We start from the raw sequence: 8,533 nt of genomic DNA, 5'->3' as shown, positions 1-8,533 counted from the left end.
ACACTTCTGCATCATCCGCTGATACGTTGCTCCCGCGTTTTTCAGACCAAAAGACATTGTTTTGTAGCAAAACACGCCATAAGGTGTTATGAACGCTGTCTTGACTTCATCATCTTCTTTTAATCTGATCTGGTTATAACCAGAATATGCATCCAGGAAGGAAAGACGTTCACATCCTGCCGTGGAGTCGATGATTTGATCGATCCTTGGGAGGGGAAAGTGATCCTTTGTACAGTGTTTATTGAGACACGTAAAATCGACACACATGCGAAGGACTTTCGTGTTTTTCTTCGGGACCAGAACTGGGTTAGCTACCCATAGGCCTGGGCGTTCGGTTTTAACCGAAAATTCGGTTCGGTTTTTCGGTTTTTTTGATAATTCGGGTAATAAGAAATGAGAACCGAAATTATATCGGTTTCCTAATTAATTTGTAATTCGGTTATCCGAAAATTCGGTTCGGTGTTCGGTTTTTAACCGATTTAACCTAATTTTGACAAAATATAACAAGTCAAGTACGTTTGATATCACGCATTAGCTTGGCAGCTGCCGAGTTGCCGTGACTAGAAGCTAGGTTCACGTACGAGAAGGACTATTGAGCATGTATATACTATCAGTGCTCCTTCTAACTCCAGGAACCATACGATCATGTAGTAGCAAACTACTCGTACATAGCTAGATGAAGCAAAATGAAGTTAGAAATATGCTTATGCTTATATACACGTACTAATTTTTTGGGGGAACTTGTATACATATACTACGTGCATGAGGCTGCCTTTAATTTTTGTTAGGTACGTGGAGTTTGGGACTTTGGCCTGCTTGGAATTGGGTTGTTTGGCAAAGAAATTAGTTGAAACGATTGACAGTGAACTTCTGTATGAGACGATTATGCTATATGTTAACGGAATATCGGTTTTTAAGGTTATTTCGGTTAACGAGATGGTCAAAACCGAATTTGTTAATATAAATTCGGTTTTTCATATTTGAGCACCGAAATTATTTTCGGTTAATTCGGTTTCGGTGTATTCGGTTTCGGTCCCGGTTAGTTCGGTTCGGTGTTCGGTGCTCGGTTTTTTATGCCCACCCCTAGCTACCCATGTGGCCTCTGTATGTAGCTCTTTGATAAAACCAGTCTCTATAAGTCGATCTATCTCAGACAGCATGGCTTTGCGGTTTGGTTCCGAAAAACGCCGCAAAGTTGTTTGATTGGTCTCGCTAATGGATCCAAGTTTAGGTGGTGCTCGGCAAGTTCCCTGGGTACTCCTGGCATGTCAGCTGGACACCATGCGAAGATTTTCCAGTGCTCACGGAGGAACTCGACGAGCGCGCTTTCCTATGCGAGGTCCATGTCTCGTTGCAATGGATGTCGTTTTCTTTGGATCCGTCGGATGAATCTGCACCTCCTTGGAATCTTTCGTAGTGTTAAAGGTTGGCTCCCTGAGAGGCCTTCCTACATCTGGCAACACATCATAATCAGTTGTGAGCCTTGACGCCATATCTTCTGCTTGCATCCCGAAAGTTTCTGACAGTCGATGAAAATCCTTGTCGCATTTATCGGCTAATGCAAAACTTCCTTTGACTGTAATTGGTCCCTTAGGTCCTGGTAACCTCCACAACAGATACGTATAATGTGGTACCGCCATAAACCTGGCATATGTTGGTCGTCCCAGCAAAGCGTGATATTGCGACGGGAAATCCACGACTTCGAACTCCAGCCTTTCGATTCTGTAATTTTCTCGGGTTCCAAACTGAACGTCGAGATTGATCTTTCACAGCGGATAACTTGGCATCTTTGGCGTGATTCCATGGAAACGTGTGTCAGTTGGTTTTAGATTTGCCAAGGATATGTTCATCTTCCTTACTGTATCTGCATACATAAGGTTTAGACTGCTGCCTCCGTCGATGAATACTCGAGATACGTCAAATCCTGCGATCACCGCTGGCAAGATAAGTGCTGAATGCCTTGGTCGAGGAACTTGCTGCGGGTGATCCGCAATTGTGAAACCAATGTCCTGTCCCGACCAATTTAGGTACTCGATCGTTGGTGGAGGCATCTTCTCTGCCATGAACACTTGTCGTGAGATTACTTTCCGAGCGCTATTGGACGGCCTGGCTTTCTGAATCATCAAGACCGCTCCATTAGAGTTAGGATCAACATATGGAGGTGGGTGTGGTGCTGCCGCTATTCTGAGCTGGTGCCGATTTTCGTCTGTAATTGCGGGAGGAGGTGGCAAGTGAATCTCACTCCTTGGCCCTTGGGGGTTTCTATTTGTTGCTTGAGCATTAGCTAGCCCTGCGACCCTCAACATCGCTTGAAAATTTCGACAGTCCTTCTGTAAATGTCCTGACTGCCTCTTCCCATTATTATCGAGATAGAAATGCATCTGACATGACCCGTTCATCATATCCTCGGGAGATACAAAAGGTCTCTGAAACCTTGGTCCATTATTTTGCCTGTTATTCCGAGAATCATCTCTATTGTCGCTTCGCTGCTCATTACTCCTTTGATATTCATCTCTATTGTTTCCTCCAGCGCTTGCCCTAAACCCAGCCGATATTTGACCGGGAGCATCGTAACTCGAGAACTGCCGAGAGAATCGTCGCCTATTTTGGAAATTTCGACTACGGTCCTCCTCCGATGACCTGTGTCGTTTATTGTGAACAACATCTTCTCCATCTGCCCATCTGTTTGCTACCTCCATAAATGCTGACACAGTCCTTGGGTTAGTTCTCCCCAAGTCTTCAACGAAATCTCCTCGTCGAATTCCTGCCACGAACGCATCTATTGCCCTCTCGTCAGATATGTTCTCTGCCGAGTTTTTGATAATGTTCCACCTCTGGATGTATTTCCTCATTGACTCATCATGCTTTTGTCGACATGATCTCAACTCTTCTAGCGATGCAGGTTTTTTGCAGGTGGATCGGAAATTCTTGACGAACACATCCTCAAAACTGTCCCAGCTATCGATGGAACCTGGAGGGAGCTTCTTGATCCAAGATCTTGCGGCTCCACTTAGGTGTACTTGAATGCTTTGCATGGCTGTTGCTCTGGTTCCACCTATCAGTTTCACCGTCTCGAGGTAATCGACTAGCCAATCCTCGGGATCTTGTAGGCCATCGAATTTTTTGAAATTATCGGGTAACTTAAACCCTGAAGGAACTCTAGTTTTCCGGACCCTTCTTGTAAAGCACGGTAGCCCGCACATATCCTCGTCATCTATCTCTGGGGAATGCCGATGTTTTCTTCTATTTTGTCGTGCTCTATCCACCCGTGCTTGTGCCGCTGTGTCTCTTGCTCCATTTGTTCTTTCGGGACCCGGTGCTGCTGCAGTGGGTCGTGGACTATTTTGCCTTGCTGATCCTTCGGGAGGTGTAGCTGCGAATGCTGCTCCCATGGCTCCACACCCTGCCATGGCCATGTTATACAATGCTTATCTTGGATCTCTGGGAGGTGGCCTGGACGCTAGGATGAAAGCTTGCGTTGCCATATACCCCGCTTCCGGTGTTTTGGGAATAATATTCCCCCTCGTGTCGATTGACATAAAAGACATGTCGAGGTTTTGAACTAAGTTTTCTCTCTCTGCTTCAGGTATATTTTGCAGGCGAGATCTTGCTCTCCTTCGAGCTTCTCTATAACTATCTCCCGAAGTTCCTGAATGTCGGCTTAGCTCTGCCCTTCGCCTGCTTGATGCGGAGGCTGCTTCCTGCCTCCTGTCCAACTCGATTTTCTGTTTCTCGAGCTCCCTCCTGATACGTGCAAGCCTATATTGATACGCTTGTGACTCCTCAGGTGTTGCCGTAATGGTCATTGGTTCCGTACCATCAATAGCTCTTGCGACTTGATCCCATACTGCCTGCGGAAATCGCACCATCTCTCGTGTTCCTGGTCCGATATATTTTGTTCCCAAACCTCGCGCGAGATCTGCGGGATCGACATACGGATTTTCCGCATCGTCGAAAGCCTCTAACGTCGCCAGTTCTGGCCGGCTTGGTTCTCCAATTGCGTAGATCTGATGATATTTTGAATTCTGAACTTTGTCGGGTTTGGTGACACCATCATGGAGATTGGTGAAGACCTTCCCAACAGTGATGGATCTGTCGATGAAGTTGAAGCTGTCGATGTCGCTCGAGTTATCGCTTATATAGGAGTCCGCAGATCACTCGAAAGACATGTCGCTGAAGATCTTGGCGAGTTTTTCACTTGCCCTGGAGCTAATGAAGCGTGGCGATGAAATTTTCTCGTCGTCTGACTCGATTGATGATGCTGAACTTGAAATATCGGGATCGACCGCTGATAATCCCGACGAGATCGGAATTTCGAAACGATACGCTCCTTCTTTCTCGACGCGGAAGTGGAACTTTCCAAACGCCATCTCCATGGGCTCCTCCAGATACGCATATGCATCCAAACGGGAGGGCGGGTGAGGAACAAAATCAACTAGACCAGTTTTCGATCTGTTTACCTCTGTCCATTGCGTTGCTTCCAGTTGATGAAGTCGACGATCTTGAACGTGCCATCGAGATCAGCTCCTTGACACCTCTAATTCCCACAGACGACGCCAATTGACAAGGGATTAACTTATCAATGCCTACAGATTGTAGACTAGGGTTTTAGTTGGAAGTAGAGGGCAAGTAGATCTCGAAGGTTTCAGCCGAAAAGTACTCGACGATGTAAAAACTAGGGTTGCGTGAAACAATTAATCGATCCTCTCTTTGTCCCTCGACTCCCCTTTATATAGGAGGTGGAGTCGAGGGATTCATAATACACAAGTTACAGAGTCCGGGAGGATTTCTAACCCGTCCCGCAAGATTACAAGTAATACTTCCTAATACAACTCTAGCTTTCCTTAATAGCAACTTGGGCTTCCGAATCTTCTTATTCTTCGAGTCATGGGCTTTCAGTAAACCCCGGGTACTATCTTCGGCAGGCCCATTGGGGATGCCTATATCACTAGGGCTGGAATACCGTAGCGGGAATTTTTTTTATGTAATTCTTCTTTGTTTTTTTTGGTTGTGTGCATCCGTAATGCTATTAGAGTATTGCGTTGTTGAAGAGGCTGGATGTAATTGGTATCTTTTTAATATTAGATACAAGATATAATGCTGTTGCAATCCCTGGATTCTCAGGGATTGGACGGTGCGTGCATAGCTGACTTGTGGGCCTGGATGGCCCGGTCGTTGTTGTGCTATTCATCCCTTGTCTCTGTGCTTTCTCTCTTGTGTGGATCCTCTCCATCCCCACGCTTCCGCCTCCTCTTCCTGGCCGCCCACCACATCAACTGCACCACCACTCCCCACCAACTCCGCCATCGCTCGCCATCGTCTACACCAGTGTCGAGGACATACGCCGGTGTTCAAAAATCGAATCCAGATGACCTTCTTCTAAGAGCACCTGCGTGCTAGGGTTTTGAGTCGCCGCCCCGCCTAGCTCCGGACGAAGTCTTCTCCGAGACATCTACTTCCCCTCCACACCTCCTTGCTCCATGTCCAGATTCGAGAGCCGCCCCGAGCTTTCTCACGTCATCCTATGTACTATTGTTCAGTGTCAATTCTTTTAGATTGAACAACGTGGTTTCTCACAATTGATTGGCTGCAGATTTGTATCCTTTCCTTTTTCTGGGATGGTGCGTACGAGCCACCTCCTCTTGCTGTTGTAACTTCCATGATTTTCTGATGCCAATGGGATTTTTTCATCACTCAGCAGGGAACCAGAAAATACGGGAATTAGAGCAATTCGATCGGTTAGTCTTCTCTGGTCTGGCTTCTTTTTAAGGCTTTCAGTTTCATTTAAATTTGTTAAAATTTCCAGTTTTATGCTTTGATTAAAATTTGATTACACATAATAGCTGGATGAAAAAAAATCTTACAGAACCAGAAAATACAGGAATTAGAGCAATTCGATTGGTTAGTCTTCTCTGATCTGCTTTTTTTTTAGGTTTTCGGTTTCATTTTAATTTGTTAAAATTGCCAGTTTTATGCTCTGATTAAAATTTGAGTACACATAATAGCTGGATTAAAAATATATCTTACATGCTTTGATATCTTTTGATATTATCTAATATATAATAGGCTTTGTCTAGCATCACCAATACCTTTTTTTGTAGTATCAAGGGATTCAGCCGGTATGGTTCCTCCAAGTTGTTTTCCCTGAATTTAGTTCATTGATTACGCAATCGGCATGGCCTCAACATTAGGTAATTAAGACGTACTAATTGGTTGTGTCAGCTTAATTACTTTCTCTACTACTGGATTGCTATTCCACTGTATCCTTCTCACAGCTATTAATTATGTCATGGTTCCTGTAGAAGTTGATAGATGATGCTTTATTCTTAAGTTTACTGTTTTTTTCACTAGGCGCTATATGAATTTTCCTTTCCAAACAAAGTTCTGTTATGTTGTATTAAATATGGATGGTAGATTCTGAGGAGAGATTTATGCCGCAGTCCGTTCATCAAGTAGCACAATCTGATCGTCAAGTGTGAGAGATGGGAAGAGTAATAAAATGCATTGACTCTTCATGCTGCTACAGCAGGTTAGTTATTTGTTAAGGCTGCTCATAGTGGGGAGTACCATAAGGTGGTGTCATGTATAAGTTACTAGTCCATGTTACTACCTTTATAGTGGAAAGTAACTTAGAGATGGTATCATGCAAAGTCTCATTTATTAGTTTGTAGACTCATTTTATCTTGGGGTGTGTGATGTTATGGTAACATAGCTAGTTACCATCTCCCTCTCTTTCTTCATTTATTGCTATGCCATGTCACCAAAACACCTTGAAATGTGTGATGTTACTATCTACTACCTCCGTCCCAAGGAATAAGGCGCACGCGTATTCCAAGGCGAACTTTGACCATAAAAATTGAGCAACAATATCTTGTTTATATTATATGTAATTAGTATCGTTGGATTCGTATTGAAAAGCACTTTCTAATGATGTTAATTTCATACTAATAATATTTATATATTTGAAGTGATTCTTAGTCAAACAAAAAACACGTAAAACACGCCTTATTCCTTGAATCGGAGGTTACTTCCACTATAAGCAGTCTAAGACAACTCCGGAGAAGATTTATATTTTTTTATACACTTGGTGATCGTCAAAGGCTGTTATGCTGCCTGTATGTTAGGAAGTGACAGTTCTACACGAAATAAAGTTTCACCGATTACACGTAGCAGTTTCTGATCAATTATTTTGTCGCATTAACAAGTTTGCAGAAACATAAAGGTACAGCTCTGAATTTTTGTCCTCACATCAAAGTTCCTAAGTTATAAATAGTTCACTACTTTTTCTTCTGCGCGAAGGTTCTTTGGTAATCAAAAGCACAAACCAAGTTTGATTCATTGATGGACATTGAAGAACATTGAGACTAGATATATTTTGTCTATGTTACTCTTAGAGGGCATGTTAAATGTTGCTTAAATATTTTTCTCTCCCAAAGTACAACATATAATACTTTATATCTAGGATTAAGATTTATCAACTTGCAAGCGTCTTCTCTTAGAGAGCGGTTATCAATAGAGCTCACATCAATATGCATTTCTCAAAAAGCAAAAAATGACCAAGTTAGTTTAAGAATAAAAGTTGGATTGCGAGCCTTTGTGATAAGGAGTGGCCCGATCTTCTCAGTAAGCAACGGTGGTGATGATGATCACGGGGTGATTGCAGCGGAGGTAACTTGATGAAGTGGATGATAACTTGTATGACGCAACGAGATCTCTCGATTGGTCCCTGTCGCCAATGCAACAGCTCTCAACCCTGCAAGATATTCGCAACTCCACACACTTGCGCACGTAGCCGCCGACCACGAAGCAGTAAGTTGCAACCTTCTAATTCCCAATGGAACAACAGATTACATAAGACGTTCAGATCTACACAATATCAAGCAATATGGTGTAGGGAATTCAATAGTTTTGAAGAGCAAACAACTAAGAACTAGAGTTTATCTTAAACATGGTCTTAAGCAGCTAGGGGGCGTCCTGGGCACTTATATAGGCGTCCGGGACGACTTCTGGTCGAAAAGATACAAAAATAACCGACCCAGAATAGATCTGGTCGAGACAGACTCGGACACGGCCGGTCTGGGGGCCGGTCGACCTAGCCTGGGACCGAGCTGACCGGTTCAAACTGGGCCAGGGACCGGGTTGCAACCGGGCGCAGAAATTGTCGCGCAGTAACGCTCCCGGTTGGCATCAGCGTGGCGCCCGGTTGGCGCCGGGGTGGATCTGGCCTGCCGCCCGGTTGGACCAGGGCAGGGACCGGGCGCGCCGGCGTGGCGGCCGGTCTGACCGGGTGCTGGGCCGGCCTGGACTTCGTCTTCTCCTCTCGCGCATGCCTCCCGCTCCTCCCTCGCGCGTCCATGAGATATCTCCTTGTCCAGCTCCACGTCCATCTTCACGTCCATCTTCCTTGTCCAGTATCGTTTAGGAACAAGTTCACCTGTTGTTTAAGTAGCTTCGCACGAGCTCTTGTAATAGGTCCAATCCGAACTTCATTGGACTTGAGCTTCACAGCAGGTTCATCTTCATTTGGTAATGA

The 8,533-nt window shown here is 44.6% G+C and overlaps 1 long non-coding RNA gene across 1 annotated transcript; it reads left to right on the top strand.

Annotated features, from left to right (window-relative positions):
* The first annotated feature begins 5,634 nt into the window (after positions 1-5,634).
* LOC124655082 lies at positions 5,635-7,534 on the top strand. Its single transcript, XR_006988563.1, has 2 exons — positions 5,635-6,529; positions 7,125-7,534. It is a non-coding gene; the product is annotated as an uncharacterized LOC124655082 (long non-coding RNA).
* The last annotated feature ends 999 nt before the right edge of the window (positions 7,535-8,533 follow it).

This window comes from Lolium rigidum, chromosome 5 (genome assembly GCF_022539505.1).
Source record: "Lolium rigidum isolate FL_2022 chromosome 5, APGP_CSIRO_Lrig_0.1, whole genome shotgun sequence".
NCBI classification, from domain to species: Eukaryota; Viridiplantae; Streptophyta; class Magnoliopsida; order Poales; family Poaceae; genus Lolium; species Lolium rigidum.
The sequence above is the reverse complement of the archived record's forward strand: the minus strand, read 5'-3'. Positions and strand labels throughout refer to the sequence as shown.